This window comes from Xenopus tropicalis, chromosome 2 (genome assembly GCF_000004195.4).
Source record: "Xenopus tropicalis strain Nigerian chromosome 2, UCB_Xtro_10.0, whole genome shotgun sequence".
Taxonomy (NCBI): Eukaryota; Metazoa; Chordata; class Amphibia; order Anura; family Pipidae; genus Xenopus; species Xenopus tropicalis.
In genome coordinates, this window is record NC_030678.2 from 104,254,773 (window position 1) to 104,275,488 (window position 20,716).

At 38.6% G+C, this 20,716-nt stretch overlaps 1 protein-coding gene across 9 annotated transcripts in view; it reads right to left on the reverse strand.

Annotated features, from left to right (window-relative positions):
- msi2 (musashi RNA binding protein 2) overlaps positions 1-20,716 on the reverse strand; it is a 433,137-nt gene that overhangs the window by 265,028 nt on the left and 147,393 nt on the right. The gene's annotated exons all lie outside the window — the stretch shown is intronic.

The window sequence follows — 20,716 nt, forward strand, 5'->3', positions numbered from 1 at the left end:
CAGAAAATATGGATTATAGAAATGGATCCATATCTCCGCTGCTTTAGGGTCCACATCCTCATAACTCACATATGATTTATGAGGAGGCCCCAGGCTTCCCAATGATACCAAACAGGGGCAGCCTATACCCCTCTCTGAGCAGGGATGGGTTCTGGGGGACTGGGACATGAGACACCCCCCATGTTTGGTATCATTTTGATCGCCCCCATATGGGTTAAGACAAGCCCCTATTGTCATAATAATATTGGGTACTGGCAAGTACCAATATTATATGACCAGAAACGGGCAGGAGAAGTACAGCTCTATACAGGGGAGGTCCTGTGAGACGCCCCCGGGCACTCCCTCCTCATGAATACAGTAATGAGGGAGGGTCCCGGGAGTAGGATAAAAAAGGGCACAGACCCAGGTGCCAGTTAACTCATATTTTGGGGCATCCATGTTCTTTTGGATTGTGAGTTCACCGTTTTTCAACCTCTTGCCTCAGAGGGCACAGAATATTCGGTAATGTACTTAGGATTTCTCTGTGTTTTTATCCCCGTTTATTTTATTGACTGTTTTGCATGTATGTTTCTCTTTTGTAACATCTTTTTAAAACTGCACTGTTTACCCTGTAATATTAAATATAAAATTTAATAAGTTTAGTCCTTTGGCTCTATATCAATTCCCACGTAACTTGTATGACTGCTCAGGCCTAGAGGTGTATTAACTGCTTGGCTGTGTGTATACTATTAGTTAGTGGACTGTCAGTAGGACAGTGTATATGTAAATTAACCGTGGCTGCTGGTGTGTGTGTGTGGAAGTAGTAGAACTATCCCTCACTGCAGTAGGAAAGTTTGTGCATGAAATAGTTGGGTAATTGGGTTTCTATCGCCTGTTAATGATAGATGGTGGCAGCGAATAGTTGTATTTGGGGCGGTGGTGTGTTTGGGGGTGCTTGAGGTTAGTCTAACCTGTGTGAAAGGTGACTGAGTGCAACCCCTTGTTCCCCGTCCCGGTGTCAGGCGCGTCTGTGAGGGGCGTTTTCCTGACATGGGGGTTATGGGGTTGTTAGCAGGTGAAATTGCCCTTTAAGCTACAAGTCTCAGTACCCCCAAGAGACCTGTTTAGCTTATTAGTTACAATTGTATCTCAGTGCAGGTGTGGCTTGTTAACTTTCTGGGCTCTCTGCCAAAAGGCCACTTATTTAATTAAGTCTGAAAAACAATGTATCTAAGTGCAGGTATAGCTTGTTAAGATTTCTGGGCTCCCTGCCAAAAGCTACTTTTTAATTAAGTTTGTATCTTTTTTAGATCTTTTTTTCAGTGCAGGAGATCAAGGGGAAATGAGTGACTTTTCAGTAAGAACCCAAGGCCTGTGGGTTGAGCTGTTAAAAGAGGCACTGTCCTGCAAAAATTGGGACAGTTGGGAGGTATGCATTATGGGACACCAGGACAAAAAGTAACTAGTCCAGGGTCACAAAGCGTGGCCACAAGGATTCAAGTCTCAAGCATGAGATCCTACATCAAAGATTACTTACTCACTCTCTAGGCTATGTCCTAGGCTATGTCCTTCTAAAGTATCATAATCATAATTCTCTCGCGAAAGGTTCCAATAATTATTCATGCAACAATAAAGTGACTAGAACTACTTTGTGTTTATTTACCCCAAAAGGCAAATATACAGTACACTACGCATTTGTATAGTAATCCTGTTTTGATTACACAGGACAGTAAAAGAAGCCAGACAGTGTACACAAAGCTGCACAGACGTGTTAGTCTAGACTCTAGAGCAATGATTCCCAACCAGCATAAAAAACAAGTGTACTGCCAAACAGGGCCTTCTGTAGACTGCCAGTTCACATAGGGGCTACCAATTAGCTAGTCACAGCCTTTATTTGGCAACCCTGGAACATTTTTTATGCCTGTGTTGCTCCCAAACTCTTTTTATATTTAAATATGGTTCATGGGTAAAAAAGGTTGGGGACCTTTTATCTAGTGGCATGCTGAACAACCCAACAAAACCACAATTTTCAGCAATTTGGCATAAGTGAACACTGCATTATAGAAAGGTAACAGTACAGCTTTAAGGGAGAAAATCACACATTTGGCCCGTCAAACAGATCTTTTGGGGAACAACTATATTGCTTTAAGGACATTTAGGATATAAAACAGCAGAAAGTTTAGTTCATCCTATGTAATATATACCCCATGTAGTTTGCCTACTTTACATAAGAGCTAGCAATAAAATTATAAACAGCTTTCGAATAAAATGAACCTACTCGTTCTCTTCTATTCAGTTACAGTCTGATTCAACTGCTGTCTTCAAAATCCATATAGATGTTAAAATGAGGGAGCCATATGAAAATTACTAGTTCGTTTAAAAGTATGTCGATAAAATCCAATATATCTCAAAATGTAATAAAAGCAATAATTGGTGTCAAGCACATTATCAAGCCCCGGTAGGAATGAAGCTAATCATTTAAATGGACAACATTACTCTACTTACATAATTATTTTCTTCCTCTTGCATCCAGGGCCATTAACATTAATAACATAGTAATAATAACAATAAAAATATAGCAATTAATTTGAAGAGGGCAAATTGACTTGTAAGCGGTTTTATGTGCAGTGTAGTCGCTATGTGTTAGCTCATCAATATAACTAAGCTAACTGCTTTTAATGGGCTTTATAGTGCATCCCACTGTTACAGGAGGCTTTCACCTTTACTGTTATATTCATGTAAGGGGAAACTAAAAGCATACATGGCGAATGCAAAACCATTGACTAGAATTGTTGCAGCTTCATTTTTTTAAATTTTTTTGAGGTTAGAACACACAGCAAATTGTGTATATTGTTATATGAAAACACAGAATTTTGTCCACTACTTATTCTGCGACACCTACATCTCTTTGAACACAGAAAGAATGGATGAAAAGGGGTGTGTTAACTATTTCCCATATGTCATTGGCATAGTGACCACAATTCTGGCATAAGATATGGGGGTGATACAAAGCTTAAAGGAGAAGGAAAGGCTAATAAAGAGTTAATCTCAAGCTGCAGGCATACCTTCAGTTCTCTCAATAGTGCCCTTAAGTCTCCCCATATTTCTCCCGTTCAGATGATCAGAAGCCAAACAGGAAGAAAAAACACTGAGCTGTGTAAAGAAAGTTCCCATAATGCCTCGCTCCTGCACCAAGACCCAGACCGGTGTACATTCTCAGTTTGTAAGACTCTGAGGAAGCTTCCTGCTGATTGGCTCAGATCCACATTCCTAAGGGGGGGGCAGGAGAGGAGAGAGCTGCGTGTCTCTGGCACAGGAAAACAAAGAGACAACAAATCCTGTATCTTTTGACAGAAGACTCAGTGCAGTGTTTCTATGAGTGCTTATAGCTGTATTTACATAGATCTTTCTGATAAAGCTTACTTAGTTTTTACCTTTCCTTCTCCTTTAATAGCCCACAAAATGGCAGCTACCTGCTAGCTGCTATTGTGGATCCCAAGACTGAAGGAAACAAGATTTAAATAATTTATATAGTGTAAGTAAAGTTTAGTTTGCTCAACTTTGGCATTTGGAATTATTTCTAAGGCCGACAGGTCCCTTTTAAGTTAATAATAAAACAGTACCTTGTACTTAATCCTACCTGATTTATTAGAGGCAAAACAATCCTATTGGGTTTATTTGATGTTTAAATCATTTTTTACTAGACAAAGTATAAAGACCCAAATTACCGAAATGCTCCCTTATCCAGAAGACCCCAGGTTCTGAGTAATGGTTCCCTTACCTGTATACACAAATATTTGGCTTTTTTTTAATTAATACAGCAGCTATAATGAAATGTAACTTTTAAAATAATTCATAAAATGTGTGTGCTGAGCAATCTACTGTCATGGGACAGTAGCCAGAGTTGCCTTAAGCGATGGCCCACATCCTTTATTTATACCATGAACTTTACTTTTATACTTAAGTCATATGAGAACTCTCAGAAACTGGCCAGGCGTTGCCTTTTTTTGTCTCCAAAAGCTGCAGAGTCACATTTTCCTTCCCAATATAGTGATTCTGCATATAGAATTGTGCCTATCTTATATAATCTTCAAGAGCGGGTCTTAAATTTCCTTGATAGAGAACAATTTGGATCAAGCTGGGAAAACAGTATGTCAGATTGCTTTGTAAAATGACAGAATGCATTGGAGGAATCATCCTTTTAACAGCAAAAGAGTAACAATTTGTGTTATTTGCAGAGCGTTAGATATATTGAAGTCAGCAACACAGGAGGAATGCAAACTCAAGCAGCCTGTGATAAATGAAAGGACAGAGCACGGAATGAACTGGAGGAGTAAATACATGTTTATTTGTATTTGATTCATATGGAACTGACACTGCTGCTATTGCAAGCCAAACAAAACTCTACATCGGTGATCTTCAACATCTTACTTTTCAGCTGTTGGTACACTACAGCCGGCAGCCACTCGGAGCAAAGGTAGCCCAAAGTTACCGGAGAGGCACAGGTTAAAGCTCACTATTAAAGTGTACAATTTTGGAATTCTGCTTTTATTTGTAGGAGATGAAGATTTGTCCAGAAGTCAGCTAACTAAGATCTTTGATTTCTCTACTGCAGGGAGAATACCAAAAGTAAATGACTAATTGGTTTCTATGAGTTACTGCACCAGTGGTAGTAAGCTAGCCCCACTGGCATATAAGAAATTACATCTCTTGTCACTCATTAGCCATTCATTTTAATACATGCTGTGGACTGCACGGACTATTATGCAGCCAAATATTAGGCAACCCCCCAGTGATTGTAATCGCTTAGTGTTACCCCTGGCTGATGCCTGAGAAAACTGCACTGCCCATTTTGGCACCCCCAGTGATTGAAATTTTCCTTCTCCTTTAAAGGATTAAGTGGTAAGCCACTGTATCAGACTGGGATGCCAGGGACCCACCGGAAAACCTTGGACCATGGGCCCACTCTCTAAAGTATTTTCCATCCATTCTTACTCAGTCTCTATATTTTCCTAGTTTTTTTATCTTTACATACTATAATCTATTCTGCTATATATTTAGTTGCTTTATTCCCAAACAAAAAATAAGGAATGACCATGAAGCATGGTTAGAAGCAGGAGGGCCCACGGATACCTGGGCCCACCGGGAATTTTCCTGGTATCCCTGTGGGCCAGTCCGACACTGGTAAGTTAACTATGTGCTATCATGGCTGAGCTTATTCGACTGCATCCATCTCAGGGCATGCAATTAAGTTTACCCATAAGCAGTAACAATGGCTTTTATCAAGACAAGTAGCAGACATTGCACCATTTATTACGTCACCCCCTACTCTGCTTACATTTTCAGTCCTGTTTAAATTACCATTGTCCCAGAGACACTGTCCACCCTCAGTACCTGAAGTATTAAAGGGAAAATATACCATTTGTTTTGATATGAGCTCATTCAGTTGTACATAAACACAAAATCAGAACTGCCAAATGAAATATAAAAAATATTTTTACACAGACATACCAGAAAACCATGATAGTCTGCCTGTGCCTCAGGAACTAGATCCCCTTCTCCTTTAGGCTGATATAATTCAACTGCTCCCTCAACTTGTTCCATTGTAAATTATGGTTTCTGGGACTTACTTTACAGAAAATATGTGCATTATGAAAAGCAGAGGGACTTTAAGTCCCAGAATCCATCTCTTCAAAATGTAACAGGGTAAGAAAGGGTTGCATTACACTGAGGACCTAAGGGATGCTGGGGTATGGTTTGTCAAAGTATCATGGTTTCCTTTCAGTCTGTGGAATCAGCTTATGGTTGTGTTAAAAATACATTTATATGTATATCTGGCACTTCAGATAGTGTTAATGCATCTTTTCTACATAAGTCCAACTGAATGAGCTCATGTCAGAACGGGGGGTATATTTTCCCTTTAAACCCCCAGCTAGCAAGGAGAATGGCCTAGAGATGGTGCAAAGTAGGTGGCAACAGAATAATTAGAATTAGAATAATTATCAGGAATAACCCCTTAGATAGTTCTAACCCTCATACAGAGATGTCACAAAATTATGACGGGATTTGTATGTCTGTAGTGTAATTCAACAGGAAACAAATAAAGAACAGAATAAAAAGTCAGAGAAATATATATATATATTAGTTCACCATACAATAAAAAGATACTTTATTTTTGCACATAAGACCTGTGAGAGCGGCTTCTTCGTTTTCGACTTCTATATATATATATATATATATATATATATATATATATATATATATATATATATATATATATATATATATATATATTTATATATAATATCTTCTTATTCACATCTCTCAGGTCCCCTTTTCTGCATGCACTACCTGTAAACAAACGTCTTGACATCAAGACAGCTACATAGAGTTCGCAATCTCTACACTAAAAGCTGCCTATAAATGGAAACATTAGCCTACAGCGATTGAATAAGGGAAGGCTGATGTTGCTGATGTTTCAGGCAACCCCTCTAGCAATTGGATGCCGCAATAAGAATGGAAAATACAAAGTCACCAATATAGCCTGCCTAGTGGCATGAGCTGAATGCAGGACATAGAACTGTCATTGCGAATTCAGAAACTCACAGGATACCCTAACGATCCCTCTTGGTGGGTACTCTGGCACCTGCAAATTAGATTATATAATTCAAATAAATCCATTAAATTAAGTATCAATAAAAATTGTGCAGGGAATTTTTCCAATGATGCATGGTTAGGTACTTGCTTGGTTGCACCCAATATGTCATGCTGCGTGTGGTTTATAAAACACTGAACAGAAAACATTTGTGTGTATAAAGCAGTATAGGACCTACTGCAGAAGTGTTACAGAAGTTTCTGTGAAAAAATACAATCTTTAAAAGATACTGGGTACCCACACATTGGAGTCCTCATTTAGTTTGGGAAGATGACTTGATGCCCTCTTCACTACTGGCCCCCCATCCATAGCTTTAGCTATTGAAAACAACATTGCCGTAAAGGCACAATAACCCAGCTTCCTAGGGGGCGCAGTCTGCTCATTATTGTACAATTGAGAAATCATTAAATAGACAAATACCCGAGTGTCAGGGACAGTAATGCATAACAAGGTTGCAGATGTCTCTTTCTCTAATCTGATGTGTTTTGAAAATATATTCAATCTTTTGGCACGGGCAGTTACCATTTTTCGTCCCGTTCCAAAATCATATCCAAAGCACATTTCATCTGGCCGACTGGCAAATAAAAGCGCAAAAGAGAACTCGCTGCTAATAAATAAAATGATGGGGAAGTGTTGATAGTACTGCAGCTCCTTGGCAGGGCTTGCCAAAGTCTCCTCCAACGTACCGCAGGCCACAGAGAGTTACTTTCCCCCATGAACCATTAACAAATATAGCAAGGAAAACATTGGCACTTGTGCTAGTTCAAGTTTGCATTATAGCGAGCTCTCTCCTGGGAGAAGTGGGCCGCAGAAATAACCAGCTGGAACATCCCAATGATTGCCCCTGCAGGAGATGTATATAATAAAAATTGAAAGCTGCAGTATGAACTTCTCACATACTTGTCCTTTTGGTTTATTCATCAGAAATAATTATCTGTGCTAGCTTTCACGGGAGCACATATTTTATGATGTACATTAAAATTTAATGGATTTTTAATATTGTAACTACAGCAAGAAGCCAACCGAAAATTAAGCAATACATTTTTGCCGTGGTTTGTTGTTAGCCAATGCATCAACAGGGTTTAAATGGATTAACAGATTTAAAAATAAGCATTCACACCAATGCAGTAATAAAACTTCCATTTTACAAGACCTGCGGGGAGAATTTTCATTATGGCAATGTAGTGTCAATATGTCTAGAAGTATCAGTTTTTGGGAGTGGGCAGTTTCTTTATGATACCAATGGGGATTTTAATAGCAGGTGTTTTGGCGGCTGCTTCTGATAGGGCAAACTTTCTGTTAATGGCAAGATTAATACCCACAAGCCTTTCAACCTGACAGGCTGCTCAAGCTAGTGTATTTTATTTAAATGTGAATTCAGGGAGACGTAGCTTAAAGCAAGGAGGACATGGCAACGCTTACGGCAAAAGAACAGAGTATCAGGCTGAAACATTGCAATTTCACAACACAAGTTGGAATACTAATGCCTATCTGAGTAAAGGGTAAATGGCTCTTACTAATATGAAACATTTTCTTTTCCAAACACTTTCCATTTTTTCACATATAAAAAGGGAAGAATTTATTCGCTCACAGTATATATTACAAAAAATTAATTCCTCTATCATCTATTCTTTACTTTTCTTTCTCCCTCTCATTCTCACAAGCCATTAATAACCTGTAAAATGTATCAGGAATAATGTATTATATTGTATTGTAAAACATAAAGATATCATAAAATCACAGAGGAGTTTCACAACCATACAATCAAGCCTTGGAACAAGGGGTACACTTATTTATGTATTTTTTTTATAATATACATGTTTTAGTAAATCAGGTGGCACAAATTACATCACCAAGTACCAATTATAAATGATGACATCACTAAGCACTGTTTAGAAAGATATATTTTACAAGATATTCCTGGCACTTTTGTATTATATCCTTAGGATATAGGATAAATATGAATATCCTGTAAATCATATTTTATAGATAGTGCTTAGTGATGTCTGTGCTTAGTAAGAATGCATCAAATCCAGGATTCGGCCTTTTTTGGCAGGGTTCAGATTCGGTTCAATCCATGGTCCTGGCCGAACTGAATCTGAATTAGCATATGCTAATTAGGATTTGGAAGGGTTAATTTTGCCACATAAACATGGAAGTGTCAATTTTTTTGCCGCGTGCTTCGTTCATGGCAACGTTTAACCCTTCCAAATTCGGTTCGGTATTTGGCCGACTGCCTTAACATTCGGGGGTTCGGCCAAACCCAAAAAAACTGGGTTCAGTGCATCCCTAGTGCTTAGTAATTGGTGCCACATGACACCGAAACTTGTGTGTACATATAACAAAGAATAATATACCCCTTCATAACAGAATTCTATGACCTGCAAAAGCATCTGCTTTTATATGGTCCTGGCATACCCTTATGACTTATAATATCCTCATAATTTACTATAACATTACGCAAAAATGAAATTTAAATTGACAATTCTAAAACAATTTCAGCACCGGAATACTCAGGTGCTTTGTTGGATCCCTGTTCTTTAAATAAAACAGGGTCTCTTACACCCGATTGTCATCCCATTGATTGAACACACCACACTCTCATTGACTGAACACACCACAATCTTAAGGACAATGAAAAGGTTAATATAAATTAAAAATAAGTCTAAAGGCATTCTTTTTAAGTACTTACTGCATATCTAAATTCCCAGATCCCTGCTTGCTTCTCTGAGATATGGTGCTGGCAGCCTACAGCAGTGTGAAGACTACAGTGACATCACTGAAATCTCTCTTCCCTTCCTGTAGGTTCCAGCGGCAGCCTTCCTATTCTCTGAGCATGTGTGTAACTTGATCCTGTCTGCTGTTCTGAGCTACACATGCCCATCAGCCAATCAGAAGCGGATCTGGCAGAGGGGAGGGGGGAGGGAATGAAACACATGTGCAGTATGAAGCAAGGAGGGAAAGGAAGGGAGAATACCTTTTTAGAGATGGCTGCCTGTTCTAGAAAATGTGAAGTAAGTGTGACTGAGTAAATATTTGATTGGGTGAGCCAAAAGTGTGGCGTTTTTACTAAACAATAGGAGGACTATTGGGCAGTATGCTTTTTAAATTTTGACTTGTATTCTCCTTTAAAGAAACAAAAAATGGGTGACCCAACATTTTTTCTCTGTACTCAAAAACTTTGTCAATTTAGGTCTGTACTCAGCAATGACACAATATTTAACACAGCAGAATCCTCTGTTTGCCCAGACTGAGCACCACCTACCAACTGCACAGAAACAAAAGCAAGGAAATGTGCAGAGAGCACCACATTAGCCATGAACCAAGCCATTTTTATTTTCAACAGAACACATTAAAGTCAGGAATCTAGTGCTGCAACCGTATGCACCTAGATCACTTTAAATGCTTAATGCCAATGAATGTCACAGCCTAAAAGTTTTTATAGAACTTAGATGCTAAGGCAAATACTCTTGATTGAATCTCAGTTATGCCAAATTTTTAACAAGCTCAACTATTTTGATACTGGGAAAATAAAAAAATAAATAAAAAAGAGTCAGCAATGTACAGAAGTGGTTAAGGGTCTTCATTACCCACTTCTAAGCCAGTATTAACTTATACAGAATAATATAACAATCTTTGTATTAGGTCTAGTAACCCTTAACAGCCAATCTCCAGTGCAAATCTGTAACTTTTATTACATATCCCCAATTTGTACCAGAACCATTATAGTTGCATCCTCTGCTTCTGTTTTTTTTATGGTCATACTGTTTACTAAATGTTAATTTTGTGGGTACACAAGAAGTTCCCTTATCATGAGATCTCCTGAAATAATGTCAGTTTCCATTTTGAAATAAAGGACCTTTTGTGTTTTTGGAAGTGGTCCTTTTGGTCAGAGCAACTTACATCTGCCACTGGGTCACTGCCAATGATTAAGGGGACGTATACTTAGTGCCACTCTCAAATGGTTTAAATCCTATCCCTGATATGGTGTTTTATTATATATATATCTGCCCAAGGCATCATCCATGTTTACACAGACAATTCCGTAGGGTCATGAGAATGTCAGACTTTAGTAAGCGGAAATAGGCAAAAATTCCAAACTATTATGCAACCAATGTTATTCAAAGCCACACGATTGACATTTTTGTCTGCAGATAACTTAGTAATTTAGCTGGTGTCATAGGCAGCCCAGGGGAGCTGCTAAGAAATGTGGGTGGAGTGTGTAATTGACAGCAGTGGTAGCTAAACTGGGCATATACATTCATAGGAGACCAAGACTTGTCAGTGTGAACTTTTCAAAAATTAACACAAAAGATTTCCACCCCATCAAAAATGCATAGCAGTGTGGCAAACTAAAGCTTCAGCAAGCTGCCCTGAGCACAGCTCCAGTAAACTAGCAAATGTGCCCTTCTAAGCCAATTTGACTGATAATGCTTCTTCAGAAGTGTGTCCATATACACCAATATCATTTAATTATAGCTTTTTATTCCTGTTTCTAATATTTCATTTCTAAGGCCCATTTGACAGAATTGGTATAAATCACTCCAAATAGTAATTACATTACAATAAACATCTACTGGTTTACAAACAATGTATGGATGCATAGATTACACTGTAACACTGTGAAGGAACATAAAAAATGAGGGGAAGCGTGGACAACATGCATGAACAACACAGAGCCGAACACCCTGCATGTGATTTATTTATTTTTACCTAAGTCATCGATCTGTTTCTGAAGGCTTCAGATTATATACCAATAAGATTAGAAAGGCAGAAAATAAGGCTTTTCATTAAGATGAATTCCCCAAACCTGAAAAATGTTGCAATATAAATAAAAATTTACAATAACCTTTGTCCAAATGAGACTCATAAACAACCGTAAAGGAGAAAAGTGCAAAAGAGAATAGGTTTTTGTCTGTCAACTATCACCATTTTCCAGGTTCTTCGGTGGACCAACATAACTCAAGTCAGGAACAACACAGACTGTGACAAGCGATTTGTCATTGGTCGGCAAACTGGGAATCACCAACTGCAAGTTTACAGAGCAGTCAAGGCTGCTATCACTGGGCAACTCCGCAGCAACAGACAGTATTTCAAAATAAGAATTAAGGCTGAGAGGCCATGGAGCCCTTTGTGATCAAATGATAAAGTTGTCAAGAGAGCCAACAGACTTAATGCCATGTCTGCCCAGTTTTATCACAGTAAATCTTTCACGGGTATGTTTCCCTTCAGTCCGTATATTATGGCTTATGACAGTAAGTATGTACTGTCTTCATCACATCGGCAAAGCCTGTAACTCACTCAGAAAACAGATGCTTTATTCTTTAGACAATTGCCATAACCAGGCATTAAAAGAACTTAAGGGAAACCGTTTACCTTGAATTACACCAGCCATAAGCATTATAGCTATACTAAGGGGAGAAACACTTCACCGTTCTTCAATACAGTAACAGTCTGTATGTCAAATAGGTACCATAATCACACAGCACAGCAGAAGCTAGGCATGAGGGCATGTAAGAAGTCGATACAACTTCAATACATATTTACGAGGGCGGAATGTCATTATTGGTGTAAACTACTGTTCGGTGGTCATAAAGAAATAAAACAGCCACTTAATATCAGCACCAATAATAGAGCGGCTGATATAAATTATATCTTGGAAGCAGCAAAGGGGGGTGAAAATTGAAACAGTTCAAACTTCCTTTACAGTAATAGTCTCCAGTTGAGCATAATCACCAAAGCTATAGTGATAAGATTGCCAAAAGTAGACAAACATCTGCGAGAGGAATTCATCTCCGAGGGAAAGCCAACAGCTTGTTATCATTAAAGAGGCGAAGCGCGCTCGGCGTTTGAACTGCAGGCCATCTTGTTACTGCGTTTTCTGAGGCAATTGCACCAGATGTTGGCAACTATCCTCAGATGGATGACAAGCACCTGCTGTTGGGGAAATTAAATGTTCCTCTGCCCTTTTTTATTTATTATTATTCTGCAGGGAAGAAAGAAGAAGACAATAAAGATACCTGACCCTTAGAAATAACCTGCATTTCACGGGCTGAGCAGAGTTGCTGACTAACAGGAATGAAAAATGAGAGTAATGCAGAGTATGCTTGGCTTGGCCAAAAGACATCTACAGGTTCACAGCCTGCAGACATTTGGATAGTGCAATGTGTCTAACCTAGCTCACATCCCCTAGCAAGGGCATGCTCTGCCACTTTAGGTAAAGCAGATCAAGTCTAAAAGGCTGACAAATAAATGAAACTGATAAACCACCCCAAATGTTGTAACTCGCTAGTACCTGATTCTAAAACACTGATAATTCCTATGCCCCTTATCTAAAACACATCATAAAATCTAAATTCCAATATATATATATATATATATATATATATATATATATATATATATATATATATATATATATATATATATATATATATATATATATATGCATAAGGCATTTGCCAGCATGAAGGTGTGCTTCTTCCATATTTGAAATTTCTAACAGCAAGGTTAAAGAGAAAGCCATTCATTTTCAACAGTGGGGTAAGCAGAGGATATTGGTGCATTTTACTGACAACAGGTGACTAGGCTGTTACTGTGGGTTACTGAGTGAAGAGATTTAAATCTGTGTGATGCTGAAAAATTTGAGTTGACATGTCTGTTGCAGCACCAGCTGCTCACCTGAACAACCTGCCTAACTGGGAGGAGACCTCAATCTATCTATATAAGACCAAGCGGGCTGCAGCAGAAGTGCTTGGGGCAAGAGATTATTTTCTCAGCAAGTCATGCAAGAACTCATTGAGGACAATACAGCAACTCTATCCCTGGAGGCCCAATGTTAGTGACGTTGACAGGTGAAGCTGCCAGTAGCAATTCCAGGCTTAATGTGCCAAACAGGAGCAATATGGGTGGGTCTGTGGGGATGTTTGGCAGGAATGCAAGTAGTATAAATAAGATGTGTTAATATTACAAAGAGTATGTGTTTTGGGATGATGTGCAAATGGGCTATTATTACCTTAATATAATATATACTGTTGAAGATGTTATATTTTCTCTCTACCTGCAGGTGACTAGATCTATTAATAGCTAAACTGGGCACAAGCAATTAGCACACTGTTAAGGTCTACAATTCTTTCTGACATACTGCAAAAACTTAATTGAGGCCAGGGTCATAGAACACAGGTAAAGTTTCCTGCTGTGAAGCTCAAATGTCACAGTTTGAGGGAAGGGGGGTCCATGGCAATAGAAGTAATGCTTGGAAATGCAATGGCATCAAGTAAGATTCCCATCATTGTGTTGGGAACCTGCTTGCTTGAAGGACCTCTCTTAGAGCGAGGGGCCTCTGCTTGTCCAGTTCTTTACAGAAAACAAGCATACTCCTATGCTGGGGTGTCAGGGATATGTTAATGTTTAAATATGTACAAAATAATAACTACATTATTATTTAACATGAATGATGGTTGAGATATATATATATATTAAATATATATATTTGAAAAAAATGTAGGCAGCAAGTAAATTGAATAAGTTGTGACAAACTATTTTCCATCTGAATTTTAAGTCTCTGTAGCCTGAAAACACAACGGAATCTCTTTCTTCACTGCATGCACCATCTAGTGACTGTATGCATAACAAATTAATAAATATGACAAATAATTAGAGTTAGGTTAGAAAAGTAAAAAGAAAATGAAAATTACCACTACTTTTATTAAATCCAGGTTTTTTGGCCTTAATATTAAAATACAGTACTAATAAAAATGACTATGATTAAGAAAGATCATATTTGTATTCTTTATATAATTTTTTTTGTGATGAAGGTAAAAGAAATTCATTGAGCAAAGCCCTATAATCCTTCCTCTCAGCCGATCATCCAAATTAGACTGAGCCACTCTGACCTTGTCCTTGTGTGTGTGTAAAAGGCAAAAACTAAATTGTGCTGTTTGTGGACACAAGTGTGGGGTTTGTTGCACAAAACACCTAGCTGAATAGAAACAGCAACTTTAGTATACATTTTTTGTATACATGGTTACAACTCCCAGCCGTTGCTCTGACAAAGTTGGTTTAAGTCTGACCATATGAAGTGTATTACTGTTAATATAAATGTTTAGAATAGAAGGCTTAGTGTTAATAAAATGAGTTGTGGCATACCAGTAATTACTTATTTTACTTTCCTTCCCCTTATTAAGGGCCAAAGAGCCATAAAGTGAGGAGGAACGCTTGGCTAAGCTTATTTCAAGTTGCCTTCAAGTGCCCTAGAAAAAGGCACAATTTTACTGAGTTTTGGGGATTTAACATCCTTAATAAATTCTGTTTTGTATAAATGGCCAATACAAAATACACGACAAAGAGATTTATTTATCCAGTCTCTTTTATAGCATTACTGAACAGCCACAAATATTATGGAAGATGCTTTAGGACATTGATGACTTTTATAATGTTAGAAACTCATACATTCAACACGGAGAACAACATATTTCCAATTTAACATTATGCAGAAAGGACACAGCAGAACCAACAGGTGTCTTGCATACATAAATATATACCTGCCAGCTATTCTGCTCAGAAAAAAATTAAGTTCTCAGTAAAAGCAAACTTTATTCCTTCATTCTATATAAGAGCTGCTATGTAGAAAAGCAACTTCATAGATCAGCCTTTCTCCCCAAAAGAAAAGCATGTCTTTGTTTATGGGTACTGTGTCAACAAGTGAACACTAACAGAAGAGAATCCGGAGGAGAGTCAGAATCCAGTTGAAGTAACAATGCCTGGCATTGTAGAACTGAGCCATTATATGTTCAGGCCAGACAGAATGAAGCACAAATAGGAAGCCCAATTTCCCACAAAGTAAGATACTATTTTGAGCCAAAGCTTAAAAAAAACTGTATGTTTCTGTGGTTAAAACAGTTTTAGCTGCTATGTTTAATAAAGCTCTAAGCACAGGCGATTGTAATGTAAACTGTTTATATACTAACACACTAAAGGTTTATTTATAAGGGCCTGCAATGTGTATCCTGGCAGCAAAACCAGTTCAGTCAAATTTTAACACAAGTTTACCAAACAGATTTGCTCTTAAGATGGCCATACCCTGGCTGATTCTCTGTGGTGTCCAACCAGTGTTTATCCGAAGATGCACTCAGTGACACCAAAAGCTTCAAATATTAAACACATCAGATCAACAGTGATCTGACAACCTTCTTCCATTAAAACTGCTACTTTAATGCAGTTACATTGAAGCTGTGTAATCATTCATAGTACTGCTTCAGCAATTAATTTATTTTATATCGATCTGAATTCCATCGTATTATACACTTTTGGGGGGATAAAACAATGGCCTTACAACACACAAACGGAGTCACACCCAAACCGTTGCAGCTACAGTATGCCCTTCAATAGCACAGTTTAGCAGTCACTAAATGGTTAGTCAAGTTTTAGCCTTCCAATCTGGGCTCACATGCACAGCCTTTTGGTAAAAGAACACATCTACATATAAATGTCTGCACAGATGAAACAATTCAGCTCCAAGACAAGATGAACTGTGCTTTCACTCACACAAGACCATGACTCCTCGCACCCACTGACACCAACTCTTCAGCCGACAACCCAGGCCCTCTTTCTAAATGCTGATGAAATGAGCCCACATGGGTAGAAGGTCTCTTTTCTCATGCTAACGAATCCACAGAGCATACTATTTTATCTAAATCTGTATCTGGAAGTCCCCAGAGAACAGAAAACCTAGCAAGATGGTGTTTCTTATTAAGGCTGATGCTTTAACTCTATCCTCACAAGCACTAAGCAACATAGATGTATCTAAATGTCTGCTTTTATCTCCAAAGCCCAGTGACAAAATAAAGTTTTATATAGAATTTATCAGCACAAATTTGACTACTCCTATGACTACCAAGACCCTGTGGAACAGATATTATAATGTATCATCTGAATCATATTAATGTATAGGGAATATTAGTCAGGAGCTTTAAGAGCTAATGGTACTGGCAGTGTGCTGTAGCCATGTCTTTTCTTCAGGGAATTTGGCAACAAGACACAAGACATTTTTTTCTCATACCATCCCATTAAAATTAACAGGAACACTTGCTTCCATTATGTTATGGGAGCAACTAATGGCAATGACAGAATGGTTTCTGCTTTCATGCCATAGCAAGATTATAGGACTCATAACGAAGACACAGGGCAGAACTGCAAGAACACTAGAGCACTACAGAGTGCAAGTGTGTATTAATTAGTAGTCATGCAAACAGCACTTGTGACTCAAGTCCAATTTCACTTTGCACTTAGTGCTGGAAGTGAAGACTGCAGCTTTGGTAGGAATAGGCCAGCCCTGACCTTACTGTTTGCCATAGGGAAGGCTCCCATTGTGACTCTGTGTCTGCAGCTGCTCCCTAACTTGGACGTGTAAATGATGTGCTTATTAGGAGATGGGTGGGGACACCTAAGTGCTTCTTCCCTCCCATCACCTTATGAGTACAGTGCTGCCAAACATAGACAGCACTGTATTCATGAGGACTTCTTTAGGTCTTTGTGCTTTGAAAGGGACAGCAGAGATTTGCGACAATTCAAGTATCAAAAAAGGCAGTATGCAAAGTGCAAACAAATGGCGGGATGTTTGGCAGTACATTTTATTTTTTTGTATTGTCAAGATTTCTATATTTTGTTGGCATGTTTTTCCTGAAGAAAACAATGTGGCTCTAAACCCCAGGGTCTACTTTTTTGTTAGGAAGAAGTCAATCAAAGGTTTCTAATTTTAGTATAGGATGATATGTAAACAAAGAAACTCAATACAACTCTCTGCATAGGTCTCAATACAGACCACACAAAAAATGCTAAAGCTACAGTGGAGGAAATAATTATTTGACCCCTCACTGATTTTGTAAGTTTGTCCAATGACAAAGAAATGAAAAGTCTCAGAACAGTATCATTTCAATGGTAGGTTTATTTTAACAGTGGCAGATAGCACATCAAAAGGAAAATCGAAAAAATAACTTTAAATAAAAGATAGCAACTGATTTGCATTTCATTGAGTGAAATAAGTTTTTGAACCCTCTAACAAAAAAAGACTTAATACTTAGTGGAAAAACCCTTGTTTGCAAGCACAGAGGTCAAACGTTTCTTGTAATTGATGACCAAGTTTGCGCACATTTTAGGAGGAATGTTGGTCCCACTCCTCTTTGCAGATAATCTTTAAATCCCTAAGGTTTCGAGGCTGTCTCTGTGCAACTCTGAGCTTGAGCTCCCTCCATAGGTTTTCGATTGGATTAAGGTCCGGAGACTGACTAGGCCACTCCATGACCTTAATGTGCTTCTTCTTGAGCCACTCCTTTGTTGCCTTTGCTGTATGTTTTGGGTCATTGTCGTGCTGGAACACCCATCCACGACCCATTTTCAGTTTCCTGGCAGAGGGAAGGAGGTTGTCGTTCAGGATTTCACGATACATGGCTCCGTCCATTTTCCCGTTAATGCGAATAAGTTGTCCTGTGCCCTTAGCAGAAAAACACCCCCAAAGCAAAATGTTTCCACCCCCATGCTTGACGGTGGGGACGGTGTTTTGGGGGTCATAGGCAGCATTTTTCTTCCTCCAAACACAGCGAGTTGAGTTAATGCCAAAGAGCTCTATTTTGGTCTCATCAGACCACAGCACCTTCTCCCAGTCACTCACAGAATCATTCAGGTGTTCATTGGCAAACTTCAGACGGGCCTGCACATGTGCCTTCTTGAGCAGGGGGACCTTGCGAGCCCTGCAGGATTTTAATCCATTGCGGTGTAATGTCTTTCCAATGGTTTTCTTGGTGACTGTGGTCCCTGCTCATTTGAGGTCATTAACTAACTCCTCCCGTGTAGTTCTAGGATGCTTTTTCACCTTTCTCAGAATTATTGACACCCCACGAGGTGAGATCTTGCGTGGAGCCCCAGAGCGAGGTCGATTGATGGTCATTTTGTGCTCCTTCCATTTTCGAACAATCGCACCAACAGTTGTCACCTTCTTTCCCAGCTTCTTGCTAATGGTTTTGTAGCCCATTCCAGCCTTGTGCAGGTCTACAATTTTGTCTCTGACATCCTTGGACAGCTCTTTGGTCTTTCCCATGTTGGAGAGTTTGGAGTCTGCTTGATTGATTGATTCTGTGGACAGGTGTCTTTTATACAGGTGACTAGTTAAGACAGGTGTCCTTAATGAGGTTGACTAATTGAGTAGAAGTGTCTAACCACTCTGTGGGAGCCAGAACTCTTAATGGTTGGTAGGGGTTCAAAAACTTATTTCACTCAATGAAATGCAAATCAGTTGCTATCTTTTATTTAAAGTTATTTTTTCGATTTTCCTTTTGATGTGCTATCTGCCACTGTTAAAATAAACCTACCATTGAAATGATACTGTTCTGAGACTTTTCATTTCTTTGTCATTGGACAAACTTACAAAATCAGTGAGGGGTCAAATAATTATTTCCTCCACTGTATATATAAGGGGTTCCTTGCCACACTGCTATCTAGATTTTACTAGGGCAAGAAACACCCTTTGGTCAGACAGAACCATGAGTAATGTGAACACTCATAAATATGGGTAGTATATATGATATTCATGCATTTTGCCTATATGGCCATTGTACAACAGAACATTTTCTCTAAAGTACCGAAAAGTTTTATGTGTCACTATGTCCTCTTTAATATATGATCAGTTGCTTTCTAGGTGAAACCTTCCATCTGACACTTTGATATTTCTATTAAGCAAAGGGTCAAAGGATCAGCTGAATGTTCCAGAGCTTTAAGGAGTTAAAATGTCATGTCAGACAACAAGCTTTGGCACAAGTCCAGAAGGCACATGGGAACCAAGGCAGCTGAGTTATAAAGGCCTGATTGTAGCAGCCCACTGGATTGGAAATGACTTGTAGGCCTAATGAAACAAAACTTTGGCAGCAAAACAGAATGAAAGGAATGAGACAATGAAAGACAGGAACAAAGGGAGCAGAGTTGTTTCAGCTTAGCAAAATAAGCTCACTTTGTTGTTGGGAAAAGCCAAAGCCGATTAGGCTAAACCAATGACTAAGCATAAGTCTTCCAAACTAATTACACAGTTCACCATGTGAAGTGTGATTGCAGGACTGAAAAGTGGCCGCAACTTTCCTTTTCTACCAAAATCCCATAATGCTAATGAAAAAGATCCCAGCAAGCACATGAAGTCCTTTAAAAATGCTCCAAGAGTAAAGATCAAGAGATTACGATCCAAGGTGCAAAGTCATAAACCTTCAAGAAAGAGACAGATAAAGCATCCATCACTGCATTTGGCTATGTTGGATCCTAGGGCTCATATGATTACATAGATAGTATATTACACCAGTACAGAAACTCATTGCAGCATATCAGCAATACATTTTGACCACTGTTTTGCTAGTAGGCTGCACTGCCAATCTCAGTCAGGCAAACATTCACTAATGTAGGAAACTGTCATAGGTGTGTATGGCCAGAAATCAATGTAACATTTCTCAAATGGCCCACAGATATTTCCGTGAGATAAAAAACATGCCTAATGTAAATAAAACATTTCATAAAAAAGAAATTGATGTTCAAACGTGTATATATATATATATATATATATATAGAGAGAGAGAGAGAGAGAGAGAGAGAATGCATGCAAGTATGCCTATATATATAGTATATATATATAGAGAGAGAGAGAGAGAAAGAGAGAGGGCTGGCTCCATGCACCAGAATAAATCAGAACAACACTTCAGAAAGACTTCTCATTGAAAGCTAAGCAGCTCTGCACCATTAAGAGATATAAAATGCACAGCTACCGGGAGCCGATGTTTAGCATATTGCAAGGAGTACTAAAATAGAGCTGTGATCATGAAGTGCTGAAGATTTGTGAAATCCAAGAGCAAGCGGTAAAGTGTGCGACTGGAATACTCAGCATGGTTGTTTTGATTTCAGCCTAGGTTACTATATTGATTCCTGACCTGCCATTTAACCTAATGACCTAAAAACAACAGTGGCCAGCTCCAGGATATAAGGGCCTTAACAACCCTATTATTAGATTTATCCCCAATTAAGAACTGTTATTTAGCAATGTTTACTGATAAT